The sequence below is a fragment of the Dromaius novaehollandiae genome, chromosome W, assembly GCF_036370855.1.
Source record: "Dromaius novaehollandiae isolate bDroNov1 chromosome W, bDroNov1.hap1, whole genome shotgun sequence".
Lineage (NCBI taxonomy): Eukaryota > Metazoa > Chordata > Aves > Casuariiformes > Dromaiidae > Dromaius > Dromaius novaehollandiae.
Genome location: NC_088130.1, coordinates 28,461,772 through 28,479,123, shown reverse-complemented (window position 1 = coordinate 28,479,123; position 17,352 = coordinate 28,461,772).

Genomic DNA, 17,352 nt, shown 5'->3' with positions numbered 1-17,352 from the left:
ACCAAACGAAACAGTCAGTGTTTGTTTGTTAAGAATGTATCATGTCAAACCAATATAATAAGTCATCTTCTGTGACAATGCAAGAGGATCAGGGATCTGGTCCGAATCCAGTGCTATTCAATAGTCTTAGTGACCCGGATGATAGGCTAGAACATAGCTATACGTGAGCTCCTGCCAGTTCAGCATCCTGTCAGCAACAATAGTCATTGAACAGATGCCCAGGTAAGGTAGTAACAGGGCAAACACACTTGATACTTTCCCTAGGTACCCTCCCAAGCTTCATTCTGTTTTCATTTCAGGGAAACTTCCTGAATTTGATGTGGTTTATAAATCCTTAACATATCTCTCTTTAAAGTACTAGTCCACTCTTCCTTTGAAGCCACATAAATTTCTGCATGATGGCATACTTTGGCAGGGAGTTCTGTAAGTCTGATACTCTGGCAGGGAAAAACATCTTTTTTTGTTTGTTTAATCCAGTTCTTTCTAGCTTCATTTGATGACCCTATATTCTGCACTGGAAGAACAAGAGAACAGGTGCTTTCAAGGAAGCAGCTATGTGCTTCTGATCATCCTTACTGAAAAGCAGACAGATGTGAAATAAATGTTAAATGTGGCTTCAGCAGGAGTTCACTTACATGGCTCTAAGACCTGGGAGTGAAGGCATTTTTCCATAATGCTTTCCTTGCAGCAGGCTAAATTGCTCCATGAGTTCTCTCCTGTAATTATAAGAGTATATGTCCATCCCTTTTTAAGAGGGGGAGTTGTTGCAAAGGTTAGGGCCATATACTATAATTAAGTTTGCACTGTGGTCATGTTAACAATAGATGAGTTATGCTAACTTGTGCATCAGCTTGTGGATTGTTGGCAGGGCAGCTTGAGGAGAAAAGGACTATTATGTTTCAGGTCAGTGTCTTTGAGCATGAATGGCACTAAAGCAAAGAAAATACCTAACTTCCAAGTGAAGAAAAGTATTATACAGGCAGGGAAAATCCCTTTGAGGGATGTATCCAGTTCATTGTCTGACTTGTTTTAATTTCCTGGAAAGTGGTAGATAAGTTTGTCATTCATTTCCAGGAACAAGAAGCTTTAATTATTAGTAAGCCAAGAGTGTACACATTCAAGAACAACTTAATTGGGTAACGTAGCCAAAGAAAGGCAACCACATGTAAGAACTATGTCAATAAAATTTAACAAAATAACAAGCATTTGAAAAGGTCACAGCAATTCATAGATTACCTGTGATGGTGAAAATAACTGAAGAGATTTCTTTCTTTCTTTCATTTTTTTTTATTTTTATTTTTTTAAGGAATATACATAATAATACACTTCTATAAGATAGTTACTTGAATTCTCAAGGCTACTGACACTATTGGCACATTATTTTTGATAGTCATATTTTGGGGGACTAAAAGCGCCAAAAAAATCATCCTTACAAGATTTGGGACTCCTAGGAGATGTGAAGCCCCTAGCAGCAATTTTCCCTGTAGGTTTCTTAATATGAGAGACAAATAGTTCTGTGATATGAGGCCTTGAAGAGTTCAGAAGGACTGGCTGTTGCCCACTGCAAGCAGTTTTTGGTAAACACTGTGCACTGCTAAGAATAATTTTTTTCCTCTAACAAATTAAAGTTAGAACACAGTTGAAGTAGGAAACTATATAAGCTTTAGACTCCATAAAAATGCCAGTTTCGTGACTCCTGGGAATCAAATGGCTTATTTGTATTGCAATGTAGGTTGTATTTTGAGCTCTGCTAGTATGAGGTTTAAATTTTATTCATTCGGTGACAGCCTAGGCATGTTGGGTGAGATCCTGTCTGTGGTGCATATCAAATAAAATCAATAGAACTATAATAAAGGATTATTGCAGTTGGTCTTATCATAATTTCTCTGTGGGAACTAAAAGGTGTTACTTCATTAGTATGTTGGTCCCCATCTCATTCTTGTAGACAGGGAAATTCTTTAACGAGCAACTATGGCACTAAAGACATGCTCAGAATAAGTAGATGAAGATGTGTAGCTGGGACACTTGTCCATGGAACAGCCAGAGCTCATGCCCATGCCTTCCTGTTTAGCAGGGCAATAGGGCAAGAGCCGTTTAAGATGAGGTAATGTTACAACACATTAAAATAAGCCCTAAAGTCAATCCTTCTCTATCTCATAGAAGACTCATAGACTCATTTTTCTTCCTGGAACTGTGCAAGATGAAGAAATTCTGCTGCATTTGATATCTACCTATTCTAAGCTCTTTTTAGGACACCATCAGCATGACTTTAAAGGCAAGTAGTGACTGTTCTGCTGCCCTGCATCTGCCCTGATTGCCACTTTTCTAATTATTTCACTATAGAAAGCATGTCAAATACAGTATATGCTGTCTCATCCTGTTAAGTTTACCTTAACAGTGGCGAGGGTAACAATCTCTTCTAATTGTTCTTTTTGCAAAGCTCATTATTTTATTAATTCATAAATGGTTATGTGATCAATTATCTGTGAATTGCTCAATATAATTTGGGTGACATTAGTAATGAAGAACATCACCTACTTGGAGAAAGAAAGGTGATCACTAAGCACATCTCCATCTGGTCTGGAATGACTAATTTTGCAAAAATGTCAACACCCTGGAAAATTTTTCACTTGGTCTCTCTACAGAGTTAGCAATGTTACCACGTCACCGTAATGGCCTAGCAGATTTATAACATGCCTCCTTCTTAGTGATAGAGATGGCTATATTTCATGTTATTCAATGGCATGTTTATCACATCTTTTAGTATTGTCTCTAGAAGCAAGATCAAAGCAAGTAAGCCAGATTTCAACTTTGACTTTGCACTGTTCTCTGACACCAGACTTTCTGTTCAATTAAAGTCAAATGATTGAAGTACCCAAGCATGAATTTCTTGCAGTGACAGTGAGACTCCTTAGCACAGGCCACAGTAGAGGAAAGCTATTATTCCATAGTCTTTGTTTATAGTTTTAGTATTACTACAATTCCTGAATATTCAGGAGATAAGGATGAAACTGTCTCAGAAAACAGCTCTGTAAAAAACCCAACCAAACAAAAAAAACACTGGAGACAGCATTTCCTAGGCTTTCTAAATACTCATGGCATAAAGTCTGTGTGTGTTGCAGTTTGCTTTAGCAATTGAAGAGCTTAATTTATGCCCTGATTGGTGTAGAAGGACTTTTATGCCTATGCAAAATTTCAGTAATACACTTTAAGGGCAAAGAAAGATCTGTATGGGCTACCTCAACTGAAGAAAAGGGAGAGAAGCCACACTGAGGAAACTCTTCTCTGCATATAACTTCTAAGTGGGTACGTAGTGTTATAGATATTAATCGATTAGAGCTAAATTTCTCAACCAAGACCTAATCCTTTAATTAATCTGTATTTTGTCTTTCCTGACCAGAAATTGTGTGAAATCATCTTTCCTGGTCTTCTAACAGAAATTTTTTTAGAGGCAATAAAAGGAGTTACCTGGCAAGCCAGTGCTGGTAGGGAAAGAGGTGGTAGCTCTTCTGAGATCAACTGGTATAGCTAGAAAAAACAGATAAGCTTTTAGGCACACAAGCCCTTTGTAGGTTTCATATAAAAATAGTAATATGCCAAGTTATGGTTTGAGAACATGCCCCGAGTTTAGCTTAAAAAACCGGACAACTTGGAGAGGAAAATGGCTGGTAGAAGAGAGGTATTGGAGGCATTAGTGTAGAGATAGCCAAGGAGCTCGTACAACTCCTAGGGACAGAGAGAGGGATGGACAACTATTGCTTGTTGGACATGAAGGATTTAACCATAGGTGACGTGTGAGGAAAACTATGATGATGTAAAAAACCAATGCTTTTCTCGAATCTGTGATTTTTAATGTGTAGTTGGTTTATTACATTTAGTTCCCAGACTTGTCTTTTGAGGATGTTTGTAAGTATGGAATAAGATATCAGATTACTTTGCCATTAGCCATGGGGTGTATCTGTCTTTTGTGGACTCTCTGAGTGAATTTATTTTAGTGCCTAATGGCTGACTGGTTTCACCCAACTTGTTCCTGTTGGGGTGCAGTGAGGGCGGCTGCTCCGCTTGAGAAGGTGTGCTGGGAGCTGAGTGGCGCTGGGCAGGTGGGAGCAGCGGCCTCGCCACAAGGCCCCGGGGCGCAGGGTGACAAGTCCCAGTCGGGATCGGGGCCAGAGCTGGTGTCAGGGCTGGCATGGCCCAGCGATCCCCCGGCAGGGCTGTAGTGGCCACGCAGGTCCAGGGATGAGTAGGTGACGGTTAACCAACCGCTTACACCAGCCACGCCCACCTGTGCCAGGCTCCCATTTAGGGGCTTCTGACAGGTCTTGGGATAAGCTTGCCTTCAGGGAGCTGCTGTTTCTGGTGGGGCTTCGTATGGGAGCTCCCTCCCATTCGAGGCAGCCAGACCTTGCAGCTGATCGGTCCTTTGGCCAGTGTGCAGCCGGCATAGCCGTTGCACAGGGCTGGGGCCCGTCCTCTGCCACAGGAAAAACTTGCTTAGCGCAAGTGGTGTTTCCCTGCTCACTAGTCACCAATTATGTGGTCCAAACAGCTCTTTCTGAAAGTGAGGAGAAACTCCACGCTTACTTCATGACAATGTTTTCCCTAAAAAACTGGAGAATATAATGAACTTTCAAATTCGTTTCTTATTCTACTGGCCTTCAGTTTGGTTGTAAAGAAAAGCCCAATTAAAAATGCTTCAGTAAGCACACAGAAGACTCCATTTTATGGATGGTTGAATTAGAAAATAAAAAGTCATTACCTGTGAAATATCCTAATTGAATTCTTCATCATAGGGTCAAATGTATTTTTTTAAAGGTAATGGTTAAAGCAGACTATGGTTTCCAAGTATGGTTTCAAAGGTCTTTTTTTCTAATTTCCAAATATACCTTTCAGTTGTACCTTTATATTATGAACGTTAATGTGCACTTTTCAGTTTCGACATGTGACAGGTGTGTGTGTGTGCAGCAGGTAGCTGGCAACAGTGTCTGAAGATTTTCGCCTGTTGCAGAAGTGCAGAAACCTGAACCTTGGATTAGGCAGATCTGAAGCTGATAGTTTCTGAAATACTGCACTTTAAAAGCAGACCTCTTCAGTGCTTGAAAGGAGACTCTTTCTCTGCTTTGAAACGTGCCAGTAGATCTGGCACTTCTGCTCAAAACAGTAAGCTCCTGAAGCTATTCAATATTTTTTGGTGATTTTAGAAACATTTTTGTTGCTATTTTATTCCTGTTAGCAATGGAAATAAAGAGGGAGCTGAGAGTCATATATTTTTCCCATGTGTCACTCACTAACAGAATCACTGAGTTTCAATCAATGGCAGCTCTACAAATTGTTGCTGTAAAGGGAGAAGAGAAGAGGTTTGCCTGGGTGTCACAATTTCACTGGAGAACAACTTTTCAGAGCCTTATCTGAAGGTATTCTTTATCCTGAAAAATCTTTGTTACAAGAGAAGAATGAGCCCACCTTCACTCTCAGCATCTAGACTTGGGATATACAAGAGAGTTGAAAATACAGCTTTATTTGTAAACCAGGCAGGACTGAAGAAGATATCATTGGGAAAAAGTACCAGTGAAACCACTATATTGGTCTTTCTTACAGAGTGATGTTACTTTACTAATACTTTGGAATATTTACTGCTTAATTTCACTACCATTAATAATAGTAATAAACATTCCTTTCCCCTCGTGCTCTCTTCCTCTGTTCCTTACAATATAGTATGATTCCCCCTCTGCCCCTCCATGTTTGCTCATTGCTAAAACGTTTTGTAGAGTGGGCAGGGATGGCGTTTGGCACCCGTCAAAATCTCCTCCAGTGCTGAGTGAATAGCAGTGAATCTTGCACCCGTTCAGTGGCATTGGCCAGAAGCAGAATCATGGCCAATGCTGCTTTCACTACTTACAGAGCTGTTTGTCAAAGCTCCCTGCCATCAAAAAACATTACAGGAAAAATACAAGGCCAGGTGTTGAGGTCTGATTAGAGGAGCAATTGTTTTTGTTGTACTAGAAATTGCTTCCCATTCCCTTGCCCTCCTCCACCCACAAGCAATCCTTCATCTCTCCTCTTACTGTGAGGATGGTTCTTTCTTGTTTTCTGCTATTGAGCACTAATGTTTTAGTATGGTGCCCAAGCGGGCGCTGCAGCCAGGGCCATGAACTTCTATGGCCTGGGAGAGAGCACTCGGTTTTGCTACCTGTGCTTTCAGGAGACTCCTTGGCCTGAACTCGTAGACCAGCGAGCTCTGGATTACCGCTGCCACACAGAGTTCCGTTTTCTCCCCGGTCCAGGAAGTTTGTCCAGTACTCCAGATTGCTCTTCAGGCCATCGCTTGCAAGAAGATGCCACTGTAAGAAGAAGAAAGTACTTTACGTCCAAGACATAGCAGGTACAGTGGGTCTGGCATAGCTTCCTTTGCAACACACGCACCTATTGCACTGCACTGAGCAATACACTTGCAAGTGGGAAATGAATTGGTACTGACTGGTACCAGAGCAAACCAGTGCTCAGGCACGTCTGCAATAGGGATAGCTCTTCATCTGAAAACCAACTTCACATTAGAATTTATTCTTTTCTCTCCTGAGATGGAACTAGAATTTGCAGCTGTTGATGGAAGAGCTTAGCTTGTCTTGCGGTGGGGCATGCAGAAGAAAATTGCTCTATTTTGGAACTAAGTTTTTTTAATCTCTTTACTAGAATTAAAAAAAATGGAATTGAAATTATGTCCACTGTGAACTGACTGAAAAACTCAAACACTTTCCTTCTTTTATAACTGACTATCTTTTAATTCCAATTGCATTTTTTGCAGACTAAAAAAAAATAATAAACTCTGTGTGGAGTTTTAGGGTACAAGTGATACAAAACGTCTTTGAAATGATGTTGGAATGTTGCTTAAGAAAAGATTTTTTTAATTTAACTGCAATTTGCTATTTGCTACTTCTGCACCTAAGACAAATGGGATATTTTCCCCAGAGGGTGGGGTGAAAGAAGACATAAGTGAGCATGTGGTTTTGCTGTGCTGGGATCAGATTCTTGTGGTGCCCAAGAGTAACAAACCAGATGCTTATCAGGCTCATTAGGAGCTGATCCTAAAGCTTCTTAGCAAGAAAAGGGCTGTATGACTAAATGGCTGACCCACACGCTGAAGTCAATTTAAAAATTTTCTGTTAGTTTTAGTTATCGTTGGATCGTATCTTAAATTACAAAGGCAAAAATCAAGAGAGATTGACACTGTAAACTGGATGAAAAGTTTCTTTAATACGAAATTTAGATTTTTGCAAAAGAGATTAAATAAATCCCAATTAACGCTTATTGCTTTTGCTGGATTTATCTGACCTGAGACACTGAAATTACTACAGAAAGCCACTCATTCAGTTAAAACAAAATTAAGGGGCTTTGTTTTATTACCAAAATCAAAGCAATTTTTTTTCTAATAAGGCTGTCTTGTTTATCTTATATATCTTTTAAAACAGCCTGGCAGAACAGGGTAACCAACATCTGAGACATCTGCAGATAAATGCCTAGAAGAACCATCTTTTACACCTCATTTTAGCTATTTTATCTACTCATTTTCCAGGCGTTTTCTAACCATGTACATTGTTATCTAATTCCTATTGGCTACTCTATTTTTTTTTGTCAAGTGTGTATCCTTGTTATTAGCCTATTTTTATTATCACACAGGTGCAGTTTCTCACCAGTAGACCCATCCTATCTAGGAATAATGCCTTTTTATTGTAACAAAATTTAAACTACCATGTCTAAAGACTTGCTTAGTTTTGAAGAACTGTTGCAGTAAAGACCAAAATGTCACCCATTAGCAAGACTGTTCTTGTTGTAATTGCTTTTCTGGCTGATAATAGTGCCTGTACTTGTGCCGCAGAATCTGTGGACAACTCTATTATATTTGATAAGCTCTTGTTTTACTTAGGTGTGGAAAGTGCCTGGAAATGTGAGTCTGGCTGTTATTGTGTATGAGGCAATGACAGTGTTTCCCAGAGAGATTTTCATTCAGATTAGTGTCTCTGCCCTGTGCAATAATACAGGTTGGAAAAGTCAACTCTTGCTGGCCTGGAATGACAGACAAGATTAAGGGTTGTATTAAAGGTTGTATTTTTTTTAGGGGAAATCTCATCTGTGAGTTTAAGATTTCAAGGTGACTGTGTTCTAGCACTGAAGAAATTCTTTGATTCTAATGTGCTTGTATTGAATACTGAGTTTGCTACTCGTGGTTTGGCTGTAATTACATATGACACTAAAATGTTGCATTGTTCTGGAAATGTGGGTAGCAAGCCTGACACTAATGTGTATTTCATAGGAATAACAAGATACCAAAAGTCATGACATTTACAGTAACGATTTCTATAAGAAAAACATGATGGTGGCAGGGAGGTAGGAGATGCTCTTTTCAGTCATTTCACTATTTAATCCAGCTTTGTAAAAGAACAGTCCTAATACAGATACCATTGCATTTATAGATGTGTCTATTATATTAAGGTTCCAAAGGACTTGGGTTGCTGAAGGGAGGACTCTGGAATACTTTAGATAATAATGCTTGAAATTCAAATATCTCCAACTCAAGTCCCACTGTGGTCCAGCCCAGTATATATGTTCTAGTGTGCCACACATACCGAGACGTTTGGACCCTTCCCAGAAACAAGTACTTCAGTTTTCTTTTGCAATAGTATTGATAGTGATGCTCAAACTTTTTATACTACCCTGATTAATAATACTCTAATTGTTGTATGTTTAATAAAATATTTAGAACACTCCTCCAGGGAGGAGATGGGTTCTAGGCTACTAGGTGTCAAGGAGGACCAAACTCAAGGTTTCCGCTTTCCAAGGCAATAGGGCAGGCTGACTGGGGGATGCCCCCTCTACTCTTCTCCCTCCCTCTCCCCAGCTGAAACCAGGCATAGAAGCACGAGTGACACCATAGTCTACTGGCTAAGACACGTACCAAGAAGAGAAATTTCTGGTTTTCAGCGCTCCAGGATTCAATTTATGGTTCTCCTTCAAAACCTTTTTAATATAACATGTATAAGTAGGCCTGAGAGGTGGGGTTGGAATCAAGCCTCTTCTTCCCCTCTACTTAGCTCTTGTGCTCCTTGCTGGTCAAGTGAAATCTCTCTAATACGAAGTAGGTATCACGCAGAGACTGGCACTGAATGTGATGACTTACCAAAATTGGCATATTGACCTGTCCTTGGTTTTTGTTTTCAGAAATGGTGGTGAGTGTGTTGTCTTCAGAAAGTGGTGAGGACAGGTCAATCCACTTTTCAGCGCACCCACTGTATAGTGTGAGCTCCACCCTCCGCATCCTGGTACCTCTGCACAGAGCACACTCTCCACTTCTTTCCTCCTCCCTGAGTTAGGGGGTGGCATCTATGGTTCAGGAACTGGTCTGCGGGTGCATAATTTTCCTTTCAGCTACACAAAATCTGAGTTGAAGAGGACACAGATCAGAAATACAGTTTGGGAGTAAGCAAAATAGGATGGTGTGAGGGGAAGAATATCTAACTCATAATTAAAATGCAGCCTTAGAGTGAACAGTTGTAACAATTTCTGCCTTTCTTAGGTAAGATATTAAGGGGAAGCCTTGTAGTTAATGACCAAGGGAAAAGCTAGTCTATTTATTCTTGTACCAATTTAATCTTTTGTTGTATATCTATAACGCTTCCAGATAAAGACTAATTGGAAACATATTGCAGCCGCAGACATTTTGAGCTGTGCAACCTGTTGCTAAAATACTGGAACTCTTTTCTGCCCTATATAAAACATTCAGGGTTTTTTTTGTTTGTTTGTTATGCAATCTGTAGGTGGTATACAATCCATAGATGGCACTGCTTCCTTATCTTCCTCTTTTTAAGAACATCTCACAACATGGCTTTGGGTTGATAGAAATTGTTTTGCTGCACTTCATGGGTCTTACCTTTAAGAGCAAGTGAGAAGAGAGATGCTTAAGAAGAATAACTCTGCTATTCATCTCTGGTTATGTGTACTGGCAAGGTACACCTGCATACCACGCAGTTCTTTCAGTTCACCTGGGACTTTCAGCTTTATCTGACTGTCATGGAAATACCAAGAATTTCTTTTTTTCAGAGCTAATAATCTTTGTTATACCTGTTAGGATAGCTGCTGTCACCTCTGCCTTGATTACTAGCTGGATTAGAGGGAACTAATTATAAGAACACAGAAGCAGAAGATATTCACGTAGATAACAGGGCCTGAAAGCTAGTCATAGAATTTTTCAGTTTCTTTAACAATAAAAAAATTAAGACATAAACCACATGTCTCTGAAAGCACAAGACAAGAGCATGTTTCAGTTTGTTCAATGTCCAAGCAGAATTGACTCTGTTTCAATCTAAGGAAACAAGAAAAATATGAGAAGATAGAATTGTGTGGACATTCAGGGGTGAATGATCACAATGCAATCGGATTTGATATGTCAGTAATGGCATACTCAAAGGCAAGTAGCACACAGATATTGGATTTTAAGAAGGGCATACTTTGAAAGAATACAAAATAAGACAAGGAAAAAGGAAACCTTGATTGGAATTGATTGTCCAGAAAATCTACTGCACAAAAGTAGGATGTGAGTAAAGAGCAGTTAGGTCTTGACTTGTAACAGAGAAGGATCGCCACAGCCACTTGTAGCTCTTGAAGTAAAGGAACCCCAACACCGGTGCAAAATAAACTTATGCAGTAATGCACCTGGCTTATACTACTGGCATAGAGTCCCTTTAACAGCGTGGCTACACCTGCTTTTACTTGGTCTTCCTAACATCATGCTTTAGACTATTCCTAGGAAGCCTCCTGCTTTTTTATAGTTGGAAAGTGGTGAGTTACCGGCATAGAAGAAGAATGTATCAGATATACGTCTGCTTAAAGTTCTCCTGCGAAATGGAGTCTCTCTGGGCCATCTCACGGCATCTCAGACAACTAGATCTCTCTCTTTTATACCACTTGGATAAGAAATCTTTTAGTTATAGCAGCCAGTGTATGCATATAACTAGCATTAACTTAATAGTAGCTCTTCAATTTTGCTTTGAGTATACCACGCTCTTTAAATTTAAGTTGTCAGTGTTGTCATTTTTGTCAGAATTTATTACATTTATTTGGCTTCCGGTTAACTGATAACCTGCTTTATTCCCTCAATATTTTGATATTTAAGCTTAAGAAAATTATTTTCTTTGTCCAAATTCTCCCTCTCATTCAGTGGAAACTATTTGCAAAATGAGTCATGACTGTGTACGTGCCACCTAGAACGCTTCTGCACTTGTTCAGTTCTTCTGTTTGTTCTGCTTCTAACCTTATGCACAACTTGGTCTCTTTTATACATGCAGCAACTAATAGATAAAGGCAGTTTTGAGTAGACACCAACAGTCCAGTTCTCCATTCTTTTACTCTTAGAATTTCAATGAGGTCAGTGGAGTTATTTGTGATTTATACTGTTATAACAGAATAAAATCAAATCCTAAAGTCTGCAGGGATGCAACCTCTGACATATTATTTAAGGAAAATGGTGACTTACAGACTTGACTGGAGTTCTGGCAAAAGAAAAGACCTAAAATAGTGTCTTTGTTGGAGACTTTTGTTTTTTGTTTTTTGTTTTTTTTCCTAAGTAGGCTTGTTCCTATTTTAATGGAAAGTGATATGAAGTGTAGGGGCAGGTTTTCTGAAATATCTGATGCCTAAAGTTGCAGATAGGTCTTCAGGGGAACTGTCAAAATATTTTGGGGCGCCTCTCCCATTAAAACCAAGGTCATTGGTACACAGGTTTTTTTGGAAGTCTTACCTAGCAACTTTCTTCCTATTTAAGAACCTCAGAGGTTTTAAGCAGTTGTTAATGATACTTCTGTGATATTGTGATAGTGTGCTAACTTTATAGGACTAAATACACTATTACAATCTCAGAGTTCATGTTCTGGAAAAGATGCTTGAAAATCCTTGTCTTTTAAATATTCTTCTTGTATTCAAACAAGAATGTTTTCCTGTAAGATTCAAAATATATTTTGGGTAAGTTTAATAACCATCTTTAGTTCTTGACTGTGTAGTGTCAAAGTGATGAATGATTAATTTTATATGAGAGGCAGAATGACACTGTCTGCAGTTTTTAGGGAGAGAATGGCTACTAAGTTTATGATTGTAGGAAAGTAAAAAGACCGTATTGGAAAGTGACTGCAATATTCAGTTTCAAAAGAACCCAGCGATTTTCACAAGAAACCCTTCTTATTACAGTGTTAGTTCTTTGGTGCAGGGACAGTCGTTTTCCTTTGTCTTTGCATGCTGTAGCGCTCATGACATTGTATGTAGTGCTATGAAAAAATAAACTCTCAGTAGTCTCTAAAATTACCTTTCCTATGTTTACCAGCCTTGCTTCTTTGTATTTGGACTAGAAAAGCTGCAGTATCTACACTGGCTGAGATGTGTACCTTTGACTTAAGTGAGCATAAAGATTTTGTGCAGAAGTGCTGGAAATAAATTTTAAAAAGGCTGATAAGCAAATGATCTAAATGCTGCATTATATTTTTGTGGAATGCAGCAAGGTTAACACAGCACATAAATCTAAATTTTTGAATTATAATGCTTTCTTCAATTTACAACTATTAATTTCACTGCTGACATTTTCTTAATGTAATTTCAAACTTTGCTACCACTGTATTGAATTTAAGACTGTAACAGGGTCAAGGTGGTCAGCTGTAGATAAACAAACACGAAGTTTTCAGAAAGAGAATTTGGTCACATTGAAAACTTCCCATAAAACAGGTAAGTCTCCCCTTCGGTGTCAAATGTGTATAATGACTGACAGGAGTGCAAATGGAATACAAAGATGACTAAAATCCTTTATTGAAGCATTTTGTATTGATCTGGCAGTGAAGTAAATCACTGGCAAGGTGCTAGGCGTTAGGAAATCAGTACTAGGGCTGACGCTCCTGTCAGGTTCACTTTCTGAGCATAGGTGTCAGTACAAAGATGCTTTTCCTGGCAACAACATAATGATTCCTTGTAGCTGTTCTAACACTATTATGCTAAGACATATTTTATATCCTAACCAAGTAAAGAAGAAAAATAGAATTGACACAGAGAAAGAGAGAGTGAGAAACTTCTTTAAAAATCAAAGAGTCAATCAAAATTTGAAGTTCTTGTTTCATGTTGTCCTAATGAAGTCTGAAAAAAGCCAGCTCAAACCAAGCACTGCATCTGCAGGTACCAGAGCACCTGTGGTGTGGCTTAGTGATGCCTCCAAACTCATATGAGAAATGCCCAAGGGCCTCGCAGGCTTATGGACGAATTCCTCAATTCCAAATTCTTCGTCTCTGGTGAGTACAGACTGGAGAAATCTGGAGAGAAGCACCAGGGGAAAAGCAGTCACAGCTGCCTAACTGTGAACGTGAGCACTGTCATTTCCCAAAGCAAATGCAAAATAAATGCATTGAGAGAAATGCTCTCTGAGAAGGCCATGGCCTCACAATCTAAGTGTGTCAGTATGTGGTGACAGCAGAGGCGAGGGGAGATACTGTTGCTGTGGCTAAGGACAGGGAGAAAAGTGATTTATGACATGTGAAGAGTAGTGAAAATGAAAGCTGCAGACAGTATGTAATAGACATTAGTGAACCTGGAGCTGAAGTGCTGAAGTGAAGTCAGAGTGCAAAATGACCAAGGCCTGACTGACCTGGTCATCTTGTATGCTTTTTGGCAGCTTTTCTTCTTTTCCGTCTCTTTCCAGGGCCTGGGGATTTTTTTTTTTTTTTTTCTAATGTGCATGTGTGTATTTTCTAACCCACCCCCTCTGTAGCTAAACTTCCCAAATCTGCTTAGACTCAGTCCTGGACAGTGAAATGCATGCTTTCTCCAACATATTCAGACCACGGTGAGGCCCTCCTGTGGATGGATATGGCATGTTTATGTGGGTGATACCTCCATGTAGCTGGGGCTTTGACAGTGCCACAAGCCTGTTAGTGTTGGCCAGGACACTTGTTTTTAAAGGAAATGTTTATATTGCTCATGGTGTTACCCTTGCAGTGCATCCATACTGTTGAGGGAAAAACTATATTCACAATCCAGCCATTCAGTCTCTGAAACTGTAGTGAGCTGTAATATTTGTCTTGCGTTATAAAGACTGGCAACAAATCTATGGACAACCCAGGGAAGAGGGGATGGGCCCTGAACTTGCAGCAAGTGCACACTGGGGTAAGTGTCACATGTTCTTCCTGCGTACAAAACTGAGCAAGCACAACTGGCTCCCGTCCCAGGTCTTGACTTGCTGTAGCCTCAAGCAGTTATTGCAGAAAGAGAGAAGCATGACAGTCACATAGATACAAACTGGAATAAATTTCAGTCTTAAAACTCTCTGCCACCTCTTGCTGCTTCCCAGGTCCTGAGATAACTTTTCCCAAATTTTCTCTGTCTTTCTGCCATGGTAGGGGATGTCCCAGCCAAGAGCTGCTGACCTCTGCAGCTGAGAGGGGCGAAAGCTCCCACCTCCAGCTCCCCCTCCATTCAGCCCTGGAGAGATGCTGTCCCACACAGTGTTTATAGCCCTCAGCCTTCATTCTCTCACACATATGCCACAAGTCACATCCTTATACCCTCGTCAAAGTACGCTCTTTGCCTCACTGTCACTTACTATTTTACCTGCTATCCCCTCTAGCTTTTTTAATCTCTCTTCCTCTTTTCTGTAGCAATTCACAGACATAGGTTAGGAAGGGTCGTGGCAATTCACTCGGGATGGTTGTGTAAGGAGAGTTTCTAGAAAGAAAGAGGAGCGAGAAAATGAAATTCTTCCATTCCTTCCCATGTGTCTTCACAAGGAGAATATCTCTTTTCGATGTATGTTAAGATCACTAGGTTAGAAAAATTCTCATCAGATATACAAATGCTTGCTCTTCCCTTGCTTTTTCCCTTTAAATGCTTTTTCTTCTTCCTTTATTGCTAATTTAATGTAATTTAATGTAATTTCTACTCTTCCTCATATCTCCTCAGTTGTCCTGTGTTTGGACAAATTTCCAAACTCCTTACTTAAGCAAAAATCCTACTATTCCCTGAGGGAAGCTAGAAAATGGCATAGGCGTAAAGTAAATAAAGGTTTCAAGATCCTGCCTTATATTTACTCTCTATTGAGTCTGAGAAATGAGATGTGGCTCTTAAAAGGTTCCAATACTGATTTCCAGTCTATAGCCTAAAATTCAGATAACTAATTCCTGCAAAACTTGGAAGGTGGTATAAATCTTCCCCAAAGTAATTCCATAGTGAAGTTAATTTAAAAGAAAATAGCATATAGCTAAAGCTTACTTGCGAAACATTCATAGCTGACTTTATGGTAACTGCCTGCCAGCATATCAAAATTTTGACCTGTACCATTTCTTCCCATTAATAGACCATCAAGATGAAAATATATAGATCATGTGAGTTTCTGCTTGGTGCACAGTTATATTTTGACAGAATCTTTTCAAACTTTGTATCTTCTACCTGGGGAAGAAAAATCCATACACTGATTGTGTGGGTTTAATTTGAAAACCAATTACTTTTAAAATTGGTTCTGCTGCTGCCCTTTACCTTTGGTTGTGCTAGAGGCTTGCTTTATTTTTATTTATAATTGAAATGGAAAGGTACAGCATATGACAGGTACTCATTTCACAATCAGATTTATTTCTCTCCATATGTTCTTGCATACCTGCAGTAGTCTGCAATTCAGCTGATCAGAAAGTGAGGATTATTTTATGCACAAAATGTTTCTTTTGAAACATCCTTTGTTGAGCCAATTTTCTTAAAATCCTAAATGGGTTTCTGAACGAATCTGCCTAAATTCCTGTCAGTTTTTCCTTCATTTCCAAGCTCTGTGATAATCCGTCTTGGAGCTGAAGAAGCAGAAACCGCGGCTTTGGGACAGCCAGCCAAGCCAAGCTTTCCTGGCTCTCTACATTAAATGGATCTGAGACTCCAAGAGTTTAATCTCTGCCACAGTTTGGCTCCTGGCATTCCTGCAGGGAGATGGCAATTTTGAGGGCTCAGGGCTTCTAGGCGCTCTGCTGCAGAGCTGGAATTCTGCGCTTGAAATTGTTGATGCTGGATCTAGGGCATATGACTCAGGGAAACTTGGCACGCCACGCTGAAGACTCAAATGCAAGGAGCTCTGCTGCATTCAAGGAAATGTATATGACTATTAATCTGAGCAACAGCAGGGTCGGGCTTTTCCTGAAACAAAATGGCTCCCTATTTCAGCATTTCCGAAACAATTTTTTCCTGAAGTTTCTGGTTTGTGGGAAATGTTGACAGTTCCCTACTGCCTGGAACTCCTGCTTTTTGGCAAGCTCTGTTAAGCATGTGCCTAAATGTTCTTACCTCTTCACAGTCCTGAACTGATGGAGTTGAAAAAGATGCTGGGAAGCTTTTCCTTTCCCATGATGTTTTGTTCAAAGACAGAAGATTAATCTTGCCTCTTTACATTTCTCTTTAAATGCCACTTGTTTACATAATCATCCATAGCAACATACTTACAATATTTAAGGAAATTAAAAAGGATTAACAGATTTATATAAATAGTGACTGAATTCATTTCTTGTAATAAAACCCTTTTGCATAAACTGAGTTTTGTAAAATAATTTAGATGTACTTATTTCTACGGTTTTACACACTGTTGTGGGTTTGTTTTGCTTGTTACCAGAAATGTTAACTAAAGAAAATTTAGGTTGTCAGAAAATATATTCATTTGCTCTGAAACAAGGACAAGTAAACTTGGATCATCTCACCCAAAGATATTCAACAAACAGTTCCTCAGAACTGGAACAGTTGTCTTTGAGGAATGCCTATTACTGGAGGTTTTTAACCATCTTTACAGCTAGGAAGTTTCCTCTAACATCTATCTTAAACTTGCAAATATTGTTCCTAGTCATATCGTGCATTGGACATGGAGAGCCACTGATCATTCTCCTCCTCTCTGGAACTCTTTATCTATTTGCAGACTGCTTTGATGCTCACTCTCCCTGTTCTTTGTAGAGTAACTAATTCCATTTCTTTCAGTCTTTCCTTGGCTGCTGTTTTCCCTGCTTCTTGCAGCTTTTATTGCTCTTCTCTGAACTGTCTCTAAACAATCTCTAAGTGTGTGTCCAAAATAAGACAAAATATTCCAGCTAATGTCTTGGCAGCACCAAATAAAGCAGAACGATCATTTGCTGTGTCTTGCATACAATATTGCAGAGTGAGATTTGCATTTTTTTTTTCTCATGGTGTTACCCTGTTTCATCTTTGGTTTATGGTCTGCTCTTACCCCATCCCAGATTCCTTCCCCAATATTCCATGTATGTGCATGTGATTGTTCCTCCACTTTACTGAATTTAATGTTATTGATTTCAAATCATT